A 19,743-nucleotide genomic window follows, 5' to 3' on the forward strand; every position below is an offset into this window, starting at 1 on the left:
GGGATATTTGCATAAAGGGATATTTTATCTATGTGTGGATCTTAGAGGGAATTATGATATCTCCTGAATAGGAATAGATCCCAAGATGTAAAATTTTATTCTATGAGGATAGAATGAAACATGTTGCTGAGACCTCAGTTATAAGCCTGCATTCACATGTATCAAGAAGGTAAAAGTAGGCTTTACTTGCTAGTTGAAAACAAAGTGAAGATCTTTTCCAGTAATAATAACAATTATTAACAATAACATTAACAGTAAATTTTTTGTTTCTTTTATCTTCCTTATTTCTTCCTCTCTTTAGAATTTTCCTTTTCTTGTTTTGTACCCAATGGACTTTGGAAACTCCACGCATCTTTTGGATTCTGGAAGGTTTTGGTCTGGGTCTGATTCTTATATAAGTACATATTTGGGGAGAAGGGAGGTTTAGTTAGAAAGAGTTGTTCTCTCTGTCATATATTTGTGGTAAAGATATTTCAAAGAAAAAGAGAAGCTATCATTTAAAAGTTGAGAAAATTTCATTAATGGGTTTAAATGTTGCCTACAAAGTATAATAGAATTCTAGTTTTTGATTATGAAACTTGTGGATTTTTCACTAGTGAGATTATATACATTGGAATGGAACTAAATCCAGGGAAACAAAAATAATATAGCCTCTATATAGGATATCATACTTAATACAGTTAATCAACTCAGAGTTGGTATTAACTTATACAAATAATATCTATTTATTCTGATATCTTAATAATACTATTATGATCAATGATAAAATAGCCAAAAGTTATTGTTAACTTCCTGTTTACCAGGCACTATGCTAACTACTTTAAAACACTTACGTACTCCTCACACAAACTGTATGGGATTATAAAACACTTAGGTACTCCTCACACAAACTGTATGGGATTATTCCTGTTTTATAGATGAGAAAACAGATAGAGAGAGGTGACATAACTTACACATTTCTTAGTAAGTAATATATCTAGGGAGTCAGATTTCACATCCGTCTTCCTAACCACCACATCATATGTTCCACTGATGGACAGCGTACATTTGCCAGGCTCTGTGTTAGTGTCTCTACATGAATTACTCATTTTAAACTACCTCTGTGAGGTAGGTACTATTATTATGATTTTGATTTTTTTTTTGTTTAAATTTAGAGACTTCAATAAACTTGCCCAGGGTATCCTGTAAATGTTGAAACTGGGATTTAGTTTTCAGGAAAATTAGAAAATTTTGAAATCTAAAGCAGGAAAATACATGTGAATTTAAAGAGGAAAATATAGATGTCCTTTAAGAAGAGGAAAAAACGACCAGGATGGTATTAGTATTTTAGAGTATATTTTTCCAAATATTTGTATTAAATTGAACCATTTGAAATTACTGTTTTTATAAGTGAAAACTAGACAAATGCCAGCAATTACAAATGGCTCAACCTAATGCATATTATTTTTCTTACATAAATGAGAACGTACTTATATACTGTTTTGAAACTTACTTGTATTACTTAGTAATAGACTGTGAGCATTCTTGCTTACCAACCTATATGACTGTGAATTTTTTTCACTTTTTTTTAACGCAAGTAATAAATATTCAATGTGGAAAAATAAGAAAATATAGATGAAGAAAAATTAAAATAATCTCAAATCATATCACCTGATATATCTACCATCAACATTTTGATATATGTGTTCCAGACTTTATGTTTTAAAAATATAGAAATATAACTGAATATAGGTTAAAAATACAATCATACTATTATACATATTGTTTTTTACTTACTTTCTTCAAACACCATGTCAAGGATTTCTTTCTATGCTAACAAGTATAGTGGTATCTGTCAGGCCTCTGAGCTGAAGCTCAGCCATTGTAACATCTGTGACCTGCACATATATGTCCAGATGGCCTGTAGGAGCCAAGAAGTCTGGAGCAGCCAAAAAACCACAAAAGAAGTGAAACAGCCAGTTCCTGCCTTAACTGATAACCCACCTGATGACATTCCACCATTATGACTTGTTCCTGCCCTACCCTAACTAATCAGTCGACCTTATGACATTCTTCTCCAGGACAATGGATCTCGTGATCTCCCCACCATGCACCTTTTGACCCCCTCCCCTGCTGACAACAGATAACCACCTTCAACTGTAACTTTCCACTGCCTACCCACGTCCTACAAAGCTGCCCCTCTCCTATCTCCCTTTGCTGATTCTCTTTTCGGACTCAGACCACTTGCACCCAAGTGAATAAACAAACTTGTTGCTTACACAAAGCCTGTTTAGGTGGTCTTCTATATGGACACGCGTGACAGTGTCATCATTTCCTGGCTGGTTGAATTCTTTTGGATGTATATTTTTTCTTATTTTTAACTGACAAATAATTGCATACCTTTAGGGTGTATTTTGATGTTTTGCTACATTTATGCACTGTGGAATGATCAAATCAGGCTAACATTCATCTTTTCACATACCATTTCTTTGTGGTGATAATCCACTTTTTTTTTTTACCATTTTGAAATATACATTATTATTAACTGTACTTACCTTGCTGTACAATAGATCACCAAAATTTATTCTTTCTGTCTAGCTGAAACTTTGTACCCTTTGATTAACATTTGCCCATCCCCACTCGCAGCTTCTGGTAATCACTTGAACGTACTGTACGTAATTTATTAACCTAATTTAATATTATAGACTTAGATTTATCCCAGCTTCTTCCTCCTCCACCTCCTCTTCCTTCTCTCACTCCTTTCCCTCCTCTTCGTCCTTTTTTTCTCTTCTGCTTCTCCATCTCCGTTTGCTATTATAAGTAAGTATCAAGATGAACAAACTGGTATCTAAAGGTTACACACATATCTGTGATTATTTCATCAGGATGAATTCCTAGATGAGGAATTACTAGGTCAGAAACCACATACATTCAAAAAATGTACATATTGTCAATTTGCCTACAGCAAGTTTCTACTGATTACATTCTTTCCTAAGATATATGAGAATTGCACCTTCGGCCCTACCTGGCTATTACTATTTAAAACATTTTTGACAATTTGATAGATATGTCCTTGTTACTTTAATTTGTATTTCTTTTATTATTAGTGGAGTTGAAAATTTTTATAAGCATATTGGTCATTAAACAACATTTTTATGCTTCATGTCCTATTAATAGATAATGTAATGAACTGTGCTTTGGAAAAGCATCTGTGTCATATTGAAGTCTTTTTCTCTGTTATAGTTTGTGTTTAGGTATAATATCTTTAAGCAGATAAAGAGCTGTACATGTTAATTTTTTTAAATTGCCAGTAGCTTAAATATTGTTGTCAGGAGTGGAGAATTGTTTAATTACTATCTCTTAATTAGAACTAGCAGGTGGTAATGTGAAAATGCTCTCTTGTGGGCGGCAACATGGTTCAATGGAAAAAGCACTGGCCTTGGAAAAAGTGTTCCTGAATTCAAATCCCAGCTCTGTTGTTGGGCAAATTACTTAACCTTCTGAGCCTCAGTTTCCTCTTCTGCAGAAATAAGGATAATGATACTTAAGTTACAGGATGTTTAAGAGAATGAATTAAGATTCTATTTGAAAAGCAAGGGTATGCTTGTTAAATATTCTGTTGTGTTTTCAGTAATGCTTTAAAAAATAGTTCTTTTTTATGTCCTGTGCATAACTTATTTTAAAAAACAAATTATATTGTTTCTTCTTTTTAAAAACAAAATAAGATCATGAGTAGAAGATATGGATACAGAAGAAAAAACAAGTTATCTATGATTTATAATCTGAAAGCAATCACTTAACATTTTGGGAATTTTGTTTTAAATCATATCTTTTTTTTTTTTTTTTTTAAGACAGGGCCTCACTCTGTTGTCCAGGCCACAACCTCCTAGGCTTAAGTAATTCTCCTGCCTCACCCTATCAAGAAGCTGGGTCTACAGGCACATGCCACCACACCCAGCTAATTAAAAAAATTTTTTTGTAGAGATGGAAACTGCCTATGTTGCCCAGTCCTGGTCTCAAACTCCTGAGTTCAAGCGATTCCCTTGTCTTGGCCTCCCAAAGTGCTGGGATTACAGGTGTCAGCCACTGTGCCCAGCCTAAATCATTCCTTTATATGTAATAGTTTTTATAAAAAATAATTTAGACTGGATACTCAGAATGGCCTTTTGTTTTAATACAGCTAAATCTTGGATTAGACATTCCATGCAATAAATGCAGTGCATTAAGACATAAAGGAAATCTCCAAGGACAAAAATAAAACAAACGACAATATTGTCAAACGTCAGTATGTGGAAATCAAAGTTAACACCATGAGTAGATGCTAGGTTTGTCCTGGAGGCAAATACAGGTTGAGCATCCCTAATTTGAAAATCCAAAATCCAAAATGCTCTGAAATCAAACTTTTTGAGCACTGACGTGATGCTCAAAGTAAATGCTCATTGGAGCATTTCGGATTTCAGATGATCAGATTTGGGATACTCAACCAGTAAGTATATAAATAATACAAACATTCCAAAATGCAAAAATATTCAAAATCTGAAATACTTCTGGTCCTGAGCATTTTACATAAGGAATGCTCAACCTATACCAATATTAATCCTGGAAATAGAAGATTAAGCTTTGGGTTCCACCAGCAGATAGGAGCTTGAACCTAAAGCTCCCACATTAAGATATTGCTTAATAACCTGAAAGGGATAATCAATAGTATTCCATTGTTCTAGGCAAAAGCTAAGGCAAAAGTCTATCTGGAAAAAGGCTTGCCTAATCTAGTTCCATCAGAAGCCCGCAAAGAGTAAGATCAACGAAGTAACTGACACATGAATAGATAGACAGATAAATTAATCTTTTTTTAAATTATACTCTAAGTTCTAGGGTACATGTGCACAACGTGCAGGGTTGTTACATGTGTATACGTGTGCCATGTTGATGTGCTGCACCCATTAACTCGTCATTTACATTAGGTATATCTCCTAATGCTATACCTCTCCCCTCCTCCCACCCTACGACAGGCCCCGGTGTGTGATGTTCCCCTTCCTGTGTCCAAGTGTTCTCATTGTTCAGTTCCCACCTATGAATGAGAACATGCGGTGTTTGGTTTTTTGTCCCTGCAATAGTTTGTTGAGAATAGTGGTTTCCAGCTTCATCCATGTCCCTATAAAGGACATGAACTCATCCTTTTTTATGGCTGCATAGTATTCCATGGTGTATATGTGCCACATTTTCTTAATCCAGTCTATCATTGATGGACATTTGGGTTGGTTCCAAGTCTTTGCTATTGTGAATAGTGCTGCAGTAAACATATGTGTGCATGTGTGTTTATAGCAGCATGATTTATAATCCTTTGGGTATATACCCAGTAATGGGATGGCTGGGTCAAATTGTATTTCTAGTTCTAGATCCTTGAGGAATCGCTGCACTGTCTTCCACAATGGTTGAAACAGTTTACAGTCCCACCAACAGTGTAAAAGTGTTCCGATTTCTCCACATCCTGTCCAGCACCTGTTGTTTCCTGACTTTTTAATGATCGCCATTCTAACTGGTGTGGGATGATATCTCATTGTGGTTTTGATGTGCATTTCTCTGATGGCCACTCATGATGAGCTTTTTTTTCATGTGTCTGTTGGCTGCATAAATGTCTTCTTTTGAGAAGTGTCTGTTCATATCCTTTGCCCACTTTTTGATGGGGTTGTTTGTTTTTTTTCTTGTAAATTTGTTGGAGTTCATTGTAGATTCTGGATATTAGCCCTTTGTCAGATGAGTAGATTGCAAAAATTTTCTCCCATTCTGTAGGTTGCCTGTTCACTCTGATGGTAGTTTCTTTTGCTGTGCAGAAGCTCTTTAGTTTAATTAGATCCCATTTGTCAATTTTGGCTCTTGTTGCCATTGCCTTTGGTGTTTTAGCCATGAAGTCCTTGCCCATGCCTATGTCCTGAATGGTATTGCCTAGGTTTTCTTCTAGGGTTTTTATGGTTTTAGGTCTAACATGTAAGTCTTTAATCCATCTTGAATTAATTTTTGTATAAGGTGTAAGGAAGGGATCCAGTTTCAGCTTTCTACATATGGCTAGCCAGTTTTCCCAGCACCATTTATTAAACAGGGAATCCTTTCCCCATTTCTTGTTTTTGTCAGGTTTGTCAAAGATCAGATGGTTGTAGATGTGTGGTATTATATCTGAGAGCTCTGTTATGTTCCGTTGGTCTACATCTCTGTTTTGGTACCAGTACCATGGTGTTTTGGTTACTGTATCCTTGTAGTATAGTTTGAAGTCAGGTAGTGTGATGCCTCCAGCTTGGTTCTTTTTGCTTAGGATTGACTTGGCGATGCGGGCTCTTTTTTGGTTCCATATGAACTTGAAAGTAGTTTTTTCCAATTCTGTGAAGAAAGTCATTGGTAGCTTGATGGGGATGGCATTAAATCTATAAATTACCTTGGGCAGTATGGCCATTTTCTTGATATTGATTCTTCCTATCCATGAGCATGGAATGTTCTTTCATTTGTTTGTGTCCTCTTTTATTTCATTGAGCAGTGGTTTGTAGTCCTCCTTGAGGAGGTCCTTCACATCCCTTGTAAGTTGGATTCCTAGGTATTTTATTCTCTTTGAAGCAATTGTGAATGGGAGTTCACTCATGATTTGGCTCTCTGTTTGTCTGTTGTTGGTGTATAAGAATGCTTGTGATTTTTGCACATTGATTTTGTATCCTGAGACTTCGCTGAAGTTGCTTATCAGCTTAAGGAGATTTTGGGCCGAGACAATGGGGTTTTCTAAATATACAATCATGTCATCTGCAAACAGGAACAATTTGAGCACCTCTTTTCCTAATTGAATACCCTTTATTTCTTTCTCCTGCCTGATTACCCTGGCCAGAACTTCCAACACTATGTTGAATAGGAGTGGTGAGAGAGGGGATCCCTGTCTTGTGCCAGTTTTCAAAGGGAACTCCGCTGCTGATACCCAGGCAAACAGGGTCTGTAGTGGACCTTCAGCAAACTCCAGCAGACCTGCAGCTGAGGGTCCTGACTGTCAGAAGGAAAACTAACAAACAGAAAGGACATCCACACCAAAACCTCATCTGTACGTCACCATCATCAAAGACCAAAGGTAGATAAAACCACGAAGATAGGGAAAAAACAGAGCAGAAAAGCTGAAAATTCTGAAAATCAGAGCACCTCTCCGCCTCCAAGGGAACACAGCTCCTCACCAGCAATGGAACAAAGCTGGATGGAGAATGACTTTGATGAGTTGAGAGAAGAAGGCTTCAGACAATCAAACTTCTCTGAGCTAAAGGAGGAAGTTCAAACCCATTGCAAAGAAGCTAAAAACCTTGAAAAAAGATTAGACGAATGGCTAACTAAAATAACCAGTGTAGAGAAGTCCTTAAATGACCTGATGGAGCTGAAAACCATGGCACAAGAACGGCTTGACGAATGCACAAGCTTCAGTAGCCGATTTGATCTACTGGAAGAAAGGGTATCAGTGGTTGAAGATCAAATGAATGAAATGAAGTAAGAAGAGAAGTTTAGAGAAAACAGAGTAAAAAGAAACGAACAAAGCCTCCAAGAAATATGGGACTATGTGAAAAGACCAGATCTACGTCTGTTTGGTGTACCTGAAAGTGATGGGGAGAATGGAACCTTCCCACAAAGGGAAGCCCATCAGACTAACAGTGGATCTCTCGGCAGAAACTCTGCAAGCCAGAAGAGAGTGGGGACCAATATTCAACATTCTTAAAGAAAATAATTTTCAACCCAGAATTTCCTATCGAGCCAAACTAAACTTCATAAGTGAAGGAGAAATACAATACTTTACAGACAAGCAAATGCTGAAAGATTTTGTCACCACCAGGCCTGCCCTACAAGAGCTCCTGAAGGAAGCACTAAACATGGAAAGGAACAACTGGTACCAGCCACTGCAAAAACATGCCAAATTGTAAAGACCATCGAGGCTAGGAAGAAACTGCATCAACTAATGAGCAAAATAGCCAGCTAACATCATAATGACAGGATCAAATTCACATAACAATATTAACCTTAAATGTAAATGGGCTAAATGCTCTAGTTAAAACACTCAGACTGGCAAACTGGGTGAAGAGTCAAGACCCATCAGTGTGCTGTATTCAGGAGATCCACCTCATGTGCAGAGACACACATAGGCTCAAAATAAAGGGATGGAGGCAGATCTACCAAGCAAATGGAAAACAAAAAAAGGCAGGGGTTGAAATCCTAGTTTCTGATAAAACAGACTTTAAACCAACAAAGATCCAAAGAGACAAAGAAAGTCATTACATAATGGTAAAGGGATCAATTCAACAAGAAGAGCTAACTATCCTAAATATATATGCACCAAATACAGGAGCACCCAGATTCATAAAGCAAGTCCTTAGAGACCTACAAAGAGACTTAGACTCCCACACAATAATAATGGGAGACTTTAACACCCCACTGTCAGCATTAGATCAACGAGACAGAAAGTTAAAAAGGGTATCCAGGAACTGAACTGAGCTCTGCGCCACGCGGACCTAACAGACATCTTCAGAACTCTCCACCCGAAATCAATAGAATATACATTCTTCTCAGCACCACATTGCACTTAGTCCAATTTTGTTTGTTTTTTTTTGAGACAGAGTCTCACTCTCTTCCCAGGCTGGATTGCAGTGGCTGGATCTCAGCTCACTGCAGGCTCTACTTTCCAGGTTCAAGTGATTCTTCTTCCTCAGCGTCCCAAGCAGCTTGGACTACAGGCACACGCCACAACACCTGGCTAAGTTTTGTATTTTTAGTACAGACAGTGTTTCACCATATTGGCTAGGATGGTATCGATCTCCTCACCTCGTGATCTGCCTACCTCGGCCTCCCAAAGTGCTGGGATTATAGACAGGACAGATATATTAATCTTATATGCAGCCACATTGCTAAACTCTCTTGTCATTTCTAATACTTTATCTATACTCTCTAGTGCATAGACAGTAATATTTATTCTATAATGATAGTTTTGTTTTTTGTTTTCAAATCTTATTCCTTTAGGTTTTTTTTTTTCTCCTGCTTTACTGTACTGGCTAGGATACAGTGTTGGGTGGAGGTGGAGGTGGTAGGCATCCTTATATTGTTTCCAGTCTTAAAGAAAATCTTTCTAAGATTTCTCCATTAAGAAGGAAGTTTGATATAGGTTTTAGTTGATAATCCTTGTTGGGTTAGGGAAGTTATCTTCCTACATTATGCATAATTTAAAAATCATGGGCCAGGCATGGTGGCTCACGCCTGTAATCCCAGCACTTTTGGAGGCTTAGATGGGCAGATCACCTGAGGTCAGGAGTTCAAAACCAGCCTGGCCAACATGATGAAACCCCATCTCTACTAAAAATACAAAAATTAGCCAGGCGTGGTGGTGGGCACCTGCAATCCCAGCTACTTGGGAGGCTGAGGCAGGAGAATCACTTGAACCCAGGAGGCAGAGGTTGCAGTGAGCCAAGATGGTGTCATTGCACTCCAGCTGGGTGACAGAGGGAGACTGTCCCCGCCCCCTCCCCAAAAAAAGAAAAATCATGAATGGATGTTGGATATTATGAAATATAGTTTATGCATCTATTTAGATAATCATATGGCTTTTCTCACTTATTCTGTTGGCATGTTGAATTATATCAGGTAATAGCAAACTATGATTTGTGTTTATACAGTCTGTGATCTAAGAGTGGTTTTTAGATTTTTAAGGGATTATAAAAAATAAACAAAACCAAAGAACAACATGTGATACAGATGGCATGTGGTACACAAAGCCTAAAATATTTCCTATCAGAAGTTTGCTGACCCTTGGGTTATATTTTAGTATTCTAATGTTAAACCAGCCTTGTATTCCTGAAGTAAACCCAATGTAGTCATGATGATTTTTTAAAAATATATTGCTGCACCCAATTTCTTAATTTTTCACTTGGGACTTTTAGATCTGTAGTCTTAATTGGAATTGTCTTGTAATTTATGTTTCTCCTACTGTCATCACTTTCTTGAAGTCAGGATTTTGCTAACGTGAAAGGACTTTTCTTCCCACTCCAAACACAGAGAGTGGTGTCTTAGTGCATTTTGTGTTGCTATGACAGAATAGCACAGATGGAGTAATTAAATAACAGTAAAAATCTATTTCTCAAGGTTCTGGAGGCTGGCACCAATATCAAGGTTCTGGCATCTGGTGAGGACCTTCTTTATGTGTCATCCCATGGCAGAAGGCAGAAGGGCAAGACAGTGTGCTTGCACTCTCTGGGGGAAGGAAGTAGGGAAGGGGACCAAACCCATCCTTTTATAAGAAACCCTATTTCATGGGTTAATTTATAACTAACTCACTCCCATGATAACTATATTAATTCTTTTATGATGGCAGAGCCCTGATGACCTAATCACCTCTTAAAAGTCTCACCTCTCAGCACTGTTGCATTGGGGTTTAAGATTTTAACACATGACCTTTGGGAAACACATTCAAACCACAGCAAGTGGAAACTAGAAAAAATATAACAAATGAATTTTGGGGTATATAGCCAAGCTTAAAGAGAGCAAAATATTCAGGTTCTAGAAATAAAGAGGACCAAAACACCAAATGATGAGGACTCAACACCAAATGATGAGAAGGAGCTGAAGTCTAATTAGCTCACTGGGGTGTGCAAACCTAGCTGGAGGCCAGAGTTGATAATAATAATGTTAGGGAAATCTAGGCTTTAAGCCTCAGAGACTAGGAGAGATCTACCTGTGTGAAGCTAGGCATCTGGAAGGGCTGCCCTACTATGAAATGTGGATTAGAAAATCTCTGCCTAGCAGCTACATGAGAATTTGACATCTACTCAGGACCGTAGGTAGGAAAAGTTACTAAGGAAACTGGAACCTAGGCCTGTGCCACACACAAATACAGGGTCTTAGTTTACACCTTAATGATCCAAGGACTGTTTAGTTGAGATTTAATCTTTAAAATGGTACAGTCCAGTCACCAGTGTGACCTTGTAGAAGGAAACGTGAAAATAAATGTTCAAGTAGGGGTGTTTCTGCATCTCAAAGAACACACTCAAGACTTTCATAAAAAAATTCAGTATTTGATAATATAATTCAATATTACAAATCACACAAAAATGAATTGCACATCAAATGAGAAAATTTACACTTTAGGTGGTAGAAATACTAGAAGCATTGAAATCAGCTAAACAGATACTTTAAGTGTTTTTTCGAGCATTCTAAGAGATAAGGTATGAATAGAAGTTATAAGTTAAGACATGAAAATATAGTCATGGAGATTATGAACTCAGTGAACATTGGGTAGACGTTGATGAAATATATTAGCAAATTGGAAGAAAGCTGAGGAAATAACACATAATGTTCTCCAGGGGGACAAAAATGATGGATAATAAGAAATTAAGAGGAAAGAAAAAGAGAATGAAACAGATTTAATAAAAGAATGAAAGTAGAGTACCATAAGCACCTATAAACATAGTAATGAGATAACAGAATAAAAAAGACAAGAAGAAGTCTTTAAAGTTATGGGAGAAAAAGGGTTACTTAGAGAAGAATAACAATTAGATCCTAAGAGTAATGACTTAATTCAAAATAACTTCACTGAGATATAATTATAGCAATATAACGTACACTTTAGATATTTATAGCTCAGTGCCTTTTGACAAATGTATACATTGTTTAACTACCACTACAGCAGTCTGAGCTCCCTCCTCAACCCTGCAGTTGGAGAGGGTGTTGGCGGGGTGCAAGATGGGCCAAGTCAGACCTGGCAAGTATGGCCTCAGGCAATAGGCACATTTGTGGAGTGCACCATGGTCTGAGCTCCCTCCTCAGCCCTGGGGGTGGGGAGGAGCGTTGGCAGGGTGCAAGATGGGCCAAATCAGACCTGGCAAGTATAGCCTACAGCCTATAGGAGAGCCTATAGGTTCCCCTATGGCAGACTCAAGCACCAGTGCTAAGGGAGAAACCAGTGGGTGACCAGCAAGCACCCAGAGGTATACCTAGGTTGTATAGTAAGTGTGAGTTTTTAAGAAACTGCCGAAATGTTTTTCAAAATTGGCTGCATGATTTTACACTTCCATCAGCACTGTATGAAAGTTCCATTTGCTTCACATCCTGGTGAATACTTGGCACTGTCTTTAATTTTATCTGTTATAATGGATGTATATGGTATGTTTTTTGCATTTAATTTGCATTTACCTGATGATTAATTATGTTAATCATCTTTTAGTGTACTTAGTCATTCGTATATGTTCTTTGTAAAGTATCTGTTCAAACCATTTGATATTTGATTGATTGACTGATTTTTTTGAGACAAGATCTCCCTTTGTCACCCAGGCTGGAATGCAGTGGCGCTATCATGGGTCACTGCAACCTCTGCCTCCTGGGCTCAACTAATCCTCCCATCTCAGCCTCTCAAGTAGCTAGGACTACAGGCACATGCCACCATGCCGGCTAGTTTTGTATTTTTTTGTAGAGATGGGGTTTCTCCATGTTGCCCAGGCTGGTCTCAAACTCCTGGGCTCAAGCAATCCACCTGCCTCAGCCTCTCAAAGGGCTAGGAATACAGGCATGAGCCACTGTGCTTGGCCAACATTTAATATTTTAAACTTTGGATTGTTTGTCTTATTCGTTGTAAAAATTCTTTCTATATTCTCTATATAGATTCTTTTTTCACATATATTAATAATATTATCTTTTAGTCTTTGGTTTGCCTTTTCATTTTCTTTTTCAGTATCTTTCAAATAAAAGTTTTATATTTTGATGAAGTATCCGTATTCTAACTTTTGTTGTTGTAGTTGATCCTTTTTATATTTCATCTAAGAAATGTTTGCCTACTATGATGTGAAAAGGATTTTACCTTTTTGAGTTAATTTTTATACATGGTGTGGTGTAAGGGTTGAAGTTTATTTTTTTTCCAAATAAATACTAAGTTATTCCTGTGCTGTTTAAAAAATGTGGTCCTTTTTCTGTTGAATTGCTTTGGCCCCTGTATTAAATCCTCTGTGTGTGTTTATTTCTTTATTACTGGACTCTGTCTCTGTTTCATTGATCTATATGTCTTCCTTTTTGCTAATTCCACATTGTTTTAATTGCTGTGCCTTTATAGGATGCTTTGGAATTCATATTTTTAAGGTGCTGTAAGTCCTTTAACTTTGCTCTTTTTTTGAAACTGTATTTGCTATTTAGATCCATTGAATTTCTATACAAGTTTTAGAATCAGATTGTCATTTTCTTGTAAGACATTAAGTTTATTGATACAGAGAGGCTTTATAACATTCCATTATTATATTTTTAATGCTTGTTGGATCTGTTGTGATAATTCCTCTTTCAGTCCTCATACTGGTAATTCGTATTTTCTCTTTTCTCTTGCTAGGAGTTTATTAATTTTGTTGTTCATTAAAAAAATAAGCTTTGGCTTTGCTAACTTATTCTTTTTTTATAATATTTATTTCTGTTATTTTTATTATTTCCATTTTTTTTAGTTTTTTAAAATTTTACTTTAAGTTCTGGGATACATGTGCAGAACATGCAGGTTTGTTACATAGGTATACATTTGCCATGGTGGTTTGCTGTACTTATCAATCTGTCACATTTTAGGTTAGTTTAGCCCTTCTTTTTCTAGTTGTTAAGGGTTTAGCCTATTAGATCAGGAATCAGCAAAATGTGATCCACAGGTCAAATGTAACCCATTGCAAAGAAGCTAAAAACCTTGAAAAAAGATTAGACGAATGGCTAACTAAAATAACCAGCGTAGAGAAGTTCTTAAATGACCTGATGGAGCTGAAAACCATGGCATGAGAACTACGTGCACTGTGGTCTGAGAGAAATTTCTGTTCTTTTACATTTCCTGAGGAGAGCTTTACTTCCAACTATGTGGTCAATTTTGGAATAGGTGTGGTGTGGTGCTGAAAAAAATGTATATTCTGTTGATTTGGGGTGGAGAGTTCTGTAGATGTCTATTAGGTCCACTTGATGCAGAGCTGAGTTCAATTCCTGGATATCCTTGTTAACTTTCTGTCTCATCGATCTGTCTAATGTTGACGGTGGGGTGTTAAAATCTCCCATTATTATTTTGTGGAGTCTAAGTCTCTTTGTAGGTCACTCAGGACTTGCTTTATGAATCTGGGTGCTCCTGTATTGGATGCGTATATATTTAAGATAGTTAGCTCTTCTTGTTGAATTGATCCCTTTACCATTATGTAATGGCCTTCTTTGTCTCTTTTGATCTTTGTTGGTTTAAAGTCTATTTTATCAGAGACTAGGATTGCAACCCCTGCCTTTTTTTGTTTTCCATTTGCTTGATAGATCTTCCTCCATCCCTTTATTTTGAGTCTATGTGTGTCTCTGCATGTGAGATGGGTTTCCTGAATACAGCACACTGATGGATCTTGACTCCTTATCTAATTTGCCAGTCTGTGTCTTTTAATTGGAGCATTTAGCCCATTTACATTTAAGGTTAATATTGTTATGTGTGAATTTGATCCTGTCATTATGATGTTAGCTGGTTATTTTGCTCATTAGTTGATGCAGTTTCTTCTTAGCCTTGATGGTCTTTACAATTTGGCATGTTTTTGTAGTGGCTGGTACCGGTTGTTCCTTCCCATGTTTAGTGCTTCCTTCAGGAGCTCTTGTAGGGCAGGCCTGGTGGTGACAAAATCTTTCAGCATTTGCTTGTCTGTAAAGTATTGTATTTCTCCTTCACTTATGAAGCTTAGTTTGGTTGGATACAAAATTCTGGGTTGAAAATTCTTTTCTTTAAGAATGTGAATATTGGCCCCCACTCTCTTCTGGCTTGTAGAGTTTCTGCCAAGAGATCAGCTGTTAGTCTGATGGGCTTCCCTTTGTGGGTAACCCGACCTTTCTCTCTGGCTGCCCTTAACATTTTTTCCTTCATTTCAACTTTGGTGAATCTGACAATTATGTGTCTTGGAGTTGCTCTTCTCGAGGAGTATCTTTGTGGCATTCTCTGTATTTCCTGAATTTGAATGTGGCCTGCCTTGCTAGATTGGGGAAGTTCTCCTGGATAATATCCTGCAGAGTATTTTCCAACTTGGTTCCATTCTCCCCGTCACTTTCAGGTCCACCAATCAGACGTAGATTTGGTCTTTTCACATAGTGCCATATTTCTTGGAGGCTTTGTTCGTTTCTTTTTATTCTTTTTTCTCTAGACTTCCCTTCTGGCTTCATTTCATTCATTTCATCTTCCATCAGCGATACCCTTTCTTCCAGTTGATCGCATCGGCTACTGAGGCTTCTGCAGTTTTCACGTTGTTCTCGAAACTTGGCTTTCAGCTCCATCAGCTCCTTTAAGCACTTCTCTGCATTGGTTATTTTAGTTAAACATTCGTCTAATTTTTTTTCAAAGTTTTTGCCTTCTTTGCCATTGGTTCAAATTTCCTCCTGTAGCTCGGAGTAGTTTGATCGTCTGAAGCCTTCTTCTCTCAACTCGTCAAAGTCATTCTCCGTCCAGCTTTGTTCCATTGCTGGTGAGGAACTGCGTTCCTTTGGAGGAGGAGAGGCTCTCTGCTTTTTAGAGTTTCCAGTTTTTGTGCTCTGTTTTCTCCCCATCTTTGTAGTATTTTCTACTTTTGGTCTTTGATGCTGGTGATGTACAGATGGGTTTTTGGTGTGGGTGTCCTTTCTGTTTGTTGGTTTTCCTTCTAACAGACAGGACCCTCAGCTGCAGGTCTGTTGGAGTTTGCTAGATGTCCACTCCAGACCCTGTTTGGCTGGGTGTCAGCAGTGGTGGCTGCCGAACAGCAGATTTTCGTGAACCTCAAATTCAGCTCTCTGATCGTTCCTCTGGAAGTTTTGTCTCAGAAGAGTACCCGGCCAAGTGAAGTGTCAGTCTGTCCCTACTGGGGGGTGCCTCCCAGTTAGGCTGCTCGGGGATCAGGGTCCCACTTTAGGAGGCAGTCTGCCTGTTCTCAGATCTCCAGCTGCGTGCTGGGAGAACCACTACTCTCTTCAAAGCTGTCAGACAGGGACATTTAAGTCTGCAGAGGTTCCTGCTGACTTTTTGTTTGTCTGTGCCCTGCACCCAGAGGTGGAGCCTACAGAGGCAGGCAGGCCTCCTTGAGCTGTGGTGGGCTCCACCCAGTTCGAGCCTCCTGGCTGCTTTGTTTACCTAAGCAAGCCTGGACAATGGCGGGCGTCTCTCCCCCAGCCTCGCTTCCGCCTTGCAGTTTGATCTCAGACTGCTGTGCTAGCAATCAGCAAGACTCCGTGGGCGTAGGACCCTCCGAGCCAGGTGCGGGACACAATCTCCTGGTGTGCTGTTTTCCAAGCCCATTGGAAAAGCGCAGTATTAGGGTGGGAGTGACCCGATTTTCCAGGTGCTGTCTGTCATCCCTTTTGTTTGACTAGGAAAGGGAACTCCCTGACCCATTGCGCTTCCCGAGTGAGGCAATGCCTCACCCTGCTTCGGCTCGCGCGGAGCGCGCTGCACTGACCGTCCTGCACCCACTGTTTGGCACTCCCTAGTGAGATGAACCTGGTATTTCAGATGGAAATGCAGAAATCACCTGTCTTCTGTGTCGCTCACGCTGGGAGCTGTAGACCGGAGCTGTTCCTATTCGGCCATCTTGGCTCCACCCCCTTTTATTGTTTTTTTTTCAGATTGTTTACTTTTGGCATATGGAAATGCTACTGAATTTTGAATGCTGATTTTGTATCCTGCAGCTTTAGTGAATTGTTTATCAGTTCTAATAGTTTTTTGGTGGAGTTTTTAGGTTTTTCCAAATATAAGATCATATCGTCTGCAAACAAAGATAATTTGACTTCTTCCTTTCTAATTTGGAGGCCCTTTATTTCTTTCTCTTGTTTGATTGCTCGAGCTAGGACTTCCAGTACTATGTCATGTAACAGTGGTGAAAGTAGGCATCCCTGCCATGTTCAGATCTTAGAGGAAAGGGTTTCAGTTTTTTCCTTATTCAGTATGATACTAGTTGTGGGTCTGTCATATATGGCTTTTATTATGTTGATGTATGTTCCTTATATCCCCATTTTTTGAGGTTTTTTTAAAATCATGAAGGGATGTTGAATTTTATCAAATGCTTCTTTCAGCATCAATTGAAATGATTATATGGTTTTTGTCCTTAATTCTGTTTGTATGATGTATCACATTTATGTGCATATGGTGAACCATCCTTGCATCCCTGGGATAAATCCCACTTGGTCATGTCAAGTGATCTTTTTAATGGATTATTGAATTTGGTTTGCTAATATTCTGTTGAGGATTTTTGCCTCAATATTCTTAATAAATATTGGCCTGTAGTTTTCTTTTTTTGGTATGTCTTTGTCTGGTTTGGTAAGGTTTCCTTTTTATTGTTGGTTTCTGGAAGTTTGATTATGACAAATGTTGGTGTGGTTTCTTTGTGTTTTTCCTACTGGGGGTTTATTGAGCTTTATTGGTTTATTTATTTTTAAATTTATTTATAAAATTTAATTAATTTTTTATTTTCAACTTTTAAGTTTAGGGGTACATGTGCAGGATGTGCAGATTTGTTACCTATGTAAATGTGTGCCATTGTCATTTGCTCTACAGATCATCCTATCACCCAGGTATTAAACCCTGCATCCATTAGCTATCCTTCCTGATCCTCTCCCTCCTGCCAGCCTGCATCCTCTGATAGACCACAGTGTGTATTGTTCCCCACTGTGTATCCATGTGTTCTCATTTACCTCCCACTTTTAAGTGAGAACATATGGTATTTGGTTTTCTGTTCCTGTATTAGTTTGCTAAGGATAATGGTCTCCAGCTCCATCTATGTCCCTGCAAAGGATATGATCCCCTTCCTTTTTATGGCTGCATGGTATTCCATGGTGTATATGTTTGACATTTTCTTTATCCAGTCTATCACTGATGGGCATTTGGGTTGATTCCATGTCTTTGCTATTGTAAATAGTGCTGCAGTGAACATACACATGCATGTGCCTTTATAATAGAACAATTTATATTCCTTTGGGTATATACCCAGTAATGAGACTGCTGGGTTAAATGGTATTTCTGGTTCTTGGTCTTTGAGGAATCACTACTCTGTCTTCCACATGGTCAAACTAATTTACACTTCCACCAACAGTATAAAAATGTTCCTTTTTCTCAACAACCTTGCCAGCATCTGTTGTTTTTTGAGTTTTTAGTAATAGCTACTCTGACTGGTATGAGATTGTATCTCATTGTTGTTTTGATTTGCATTTCTCTAATGATCAGTGATGTTGAGCTTTTTTTCATATGTTTGTTTGCCGCATGAATGTTTTCTTTTGAGAAGTGTCTGTTCGTGTCCTTTGACCACTTTTTAACAGGGTTGTTTGTTTGTTTTGTAAATTTAAGTTCCTTATAAATGCTGGATATTAGACCTTTGTCAGATGCATAGAATTGCAAAAATTTCTCCCATTCTTAGGTTGTCTGTTTACTTCGTTGACAGTTTCTTTTGCTGTACAGAAGCTCTTTAGTTTAGTTAGATCCCATTTGTTAATTTTGCTTTTGTTGCAATTGCTTTTGGTGTTTTTGTCATGAAATCTTTGCCCATGCCTGTGTCCTGAATGGTATTGCCTAGGTTTTTTTCTAGGTTTTTTTTTTATAGTTTTGGGTTTTATATTTAAGTCTTTAATCCATCTTGAGTTGATTTTTGTATATGGTATAAGTAAGAGGTCCAGTTTCAGTTTTCTGCATATGGCTAGCCATTTCTCCCAGCACCATTTATTAAGTAGGGAATCCTTTCCCCATTGCTTGTTTTTGTCAGGTTTGTCAAAGATCAGATGGTTGTAGATGTGTGATTTTATTTCTGGGTTCTTTATTCTGTTCCTTTGGTCTATGTGTCTGTTCTTGTACCAGTACCATGCTGTTTTGATTACAGTAGCCCTGTAGTATAGTTTGAAGTTAGGTAGCATGATACCTCCAGTTTTCTTTTTTGTTGTTATTTAGGACTGCCTAGGCTATTTGGGCTCTTTTTTGGTTCTGTATGAATTTTAAAATATTTTTTTCTTATTCTGTAAAGAATGTCAATGATAGTTTAAAGGGAATAACATCGAATCTATAAATCGCTTTGGGCAGTATGGCTATTACACAATATTGATTTTTCCTGTCCGTGAGTATGGAATGTCTTTGCATTTGTTTGTAGTTCTCCTTGAAGTGGTCCTTCACTTTCCTTGTTAGCTGTATTCCTAGGAATTTTGTTCTTTTTGTGGCAATTGTGAATGGGAGTTCATTCATGATTTGGCTCTCAACTTGCCTGTTGGTGTATAGGAATGCTAGTGATTTTTGCACATTCATTTTGTATCCTGAGACTTTGCTGAAGTTGCTTATCAGCTTGAGAAGCTTTTGGGCTGTGATGATGGGGTTTTCTAGATATAGAATTATGTAATCTGCGAACAAAGATAGTTTGACTTCCTCTCTTTCTATTTGCGTACTTATTTATTTCTTTGTCTTGCCTGATTGCCCTGGCCAGACTTTCAATACTATGTTGAATAGGAGTGGTGAGAGAAGGCAACCTTGTCTTGTGTTGGTTTTCAAGAGGGAATGCTTCCAGCTTTTGCTCATACAGTATGATGTTGGCTGTGTTTTTATCATGTATGGTTCTCATTATTTGAGGTATGTTCCTTCAATACCTAGTTTGATGAGTCTTTAACATGAAGAGATGTTGAATTTTACTGAAGACCTTTTTTTTTGCATCTATTGAGATGATCATATGGTTTTTGTTTTGGGTTCTGCTTACGTGATGAATCATATTTATTGATTTGAGTACAGTGAACCAACCTTGCATCCTGGGGATGAAG

The 19,743-nt window shown here is 38.0% G+C and overlaps 1 protein-coding gene across 3 annotated transcripts in view; it reads left to right on the forward strand.

Annotated features, from left to right (window-relative positions):
• CCDC171 (coiled-coil domain containing 171) overlaps positions 1 to 19,743 on the forward strand; it is a 414,598-nt gene that overhangs the window by 228,779 nt on the left and 166,076 nt on the right. The window lies entirely within an intron of this gene.

Source organism: Nomascus leucogenys, chromosome 1a (assembly GCF_006542625.1).
Source record: "Nomascus leucogenys isolate Asia chromosome 1a, Asia_NLE_v1, whole genome shotgun sequence".
Lineage (NCBI taxonomy): Eukaryota > Metazoa > Chordata > Mammalia > Primates > Hylobatidae > Nomascus > Nomascus leucogenys.